Genomic DNA, 1,977 nt, shown 5'->3' with positions numbered 1-1,977 from the left:
CCCCCCCCCCCCCCTTCCCAAGATTGAAGATATAATCCGGACAGTTCGAATACTTTGGAGCCAATCTCGTATGAAAATATAAGCTGAAGATTTCAAGTTAATATCGTGCGGTACGATATAATAAAATCGAATCGATGATCAATTAAAATATATAAATACGAAAATATATAATATAATCGAAGTTTAATATTATACTAAATGCATCTTGAACGCATAAATCCTGAAAACGCATAAATTTACGCGAAATATCATTAATGAACAATCGATATATGTCAAGGCTTTGGACGCATGAATCAAAGGCTTTACATAAATCAAGCTGACAATACATCATTCTGCACTCTCCATATTCGAAAATAGCTCGAAAATTATGTTCAAATAGGTAAAAAGCTCAAAGAGTAATATGAGATATTTAAATCTGAGCATTATAGGAAAATAATTATTGCTTAAAAGTATCTATCGCTATAATAATTATGCAATATAATATTAAAAAATTGATATACAAAAAATATTATATATTATTTTAATACAATAGATGCTCAGTAACCAATATTGGTCATTTAATTTGCGTATTAGCTTTCATATCCATATTCTTTGGATCAGAATGGATCTTTTATTGTTTTTATTGCTATGTTTAAAACGACATCTGCAATGAGATTTTAAGGCATAAAACTTAAGCTTTAAGCACTAAGCAAGAAATTGATCGATCATAGTCGAATATTCTCCTCACATTCGATTGGTCAATTTCTTACTAAGGCTAAGAATTTAAAGTTTAAGTTTTACATCTTAAAATCTCATTATCGCTTAATATAATCATATTTCAATCAATCGGAAAGAAAAAAATTTCTTTTTTAATACTGGCTTATTATGGCCGGCTAACATTATTATATGTCCAATTCGTATACACGAGTATCGATTATAGATTATAAAATAAATGCAAAAAACGCATGATAACGAGAGATTTTAATTCAAAGGAGATATTAATTCAAAAATTGTATAAGGCTGATCAAAAATATTATTTACAGAAATTCCATTCGTACGAGAATATTATAATTGATAAACGTTTTTCATGACCCACATTATTCCGATTCAGAATTTTAAAAAATTTTTAGAAAAAAGAATTTACTTATTGCATCACATATATATATTAATCTTGTTTTCATTAAAAAACATTATGAAATAAAATTTATAATATAAACAAATTTCTCGACGCAAAAATCAATCCAACATAATATGTTATAGTGATGATAAGCTTTTAAAATGTGTCAAGCAATATTTATATTATTTTAAGATAAAAAATCTATGAGATAAAATACATTTATAGAATAACTTATTGCCTTAATTTGACATATACATATATCTAGATATATTCGCTGTATCTATTATAGATATAATTTTCATAGAGATCTGTTATCTCAAAAATTTTTTCACTCACCGATCGATGCGCAACAGTGGAGTTACCTGGAACGTTGACTACGGTGATTCTGAACACACAAATTTAATATATTAAAGTAACGCGCTTGATAACCAATGTTTTAAAACTGATTATTTTACGAGTTTAATGCATCAAAACACAATAATCAGCAATTGTACATTCTTTAAAAAAAATATCCATGAAAATATTATGTGTATTAAATTTTGCAATATATATTTAAAAATTATAAAAATAATTATAAAATTTTTTGGAAAAGAATTTTCACAAGAATAAAATTTTTAAATTTTTATTAATTTTTTTTCTCTAATTATTATTTTTCGATGGAATAAAACAATTCGTATTAATAGGAAAAAAATAATTTTGGACAAATAAGAAATAATATTCACCGCAAAGTTGCTCCACCGGTGCTTGATGTCTCTCCTAGACCTCCTCTTCTGTCGGATTGTCCAAGCTGTCAGCTTTGTAAGACTTCTTTGATATGATACACTCTGGGTTATTTTCTGAAACATTTGAATAAATGATTTGGTTAAAACGGATAACAAATA

The sequence above is a fragment of the Atta colombica genome, unplaced genomic scaffold (genome assembly GCF_001594045.1).
Source record: "Atta colombica isolate Treedump-2 unplaced genomic scaffold, Acol1.0 scaffold112, whole genome shotgun sequence".
NCBI lineage: Eukaryota > Metazoa > Arthropoda > Insecta > Hymenoptera > Formicidae > Atta > Atta colombica.
The sequence above is the reverse complement of the archived record's forward strand: the minus strand, read 5'-3'. Positions refer to the sequence as shown.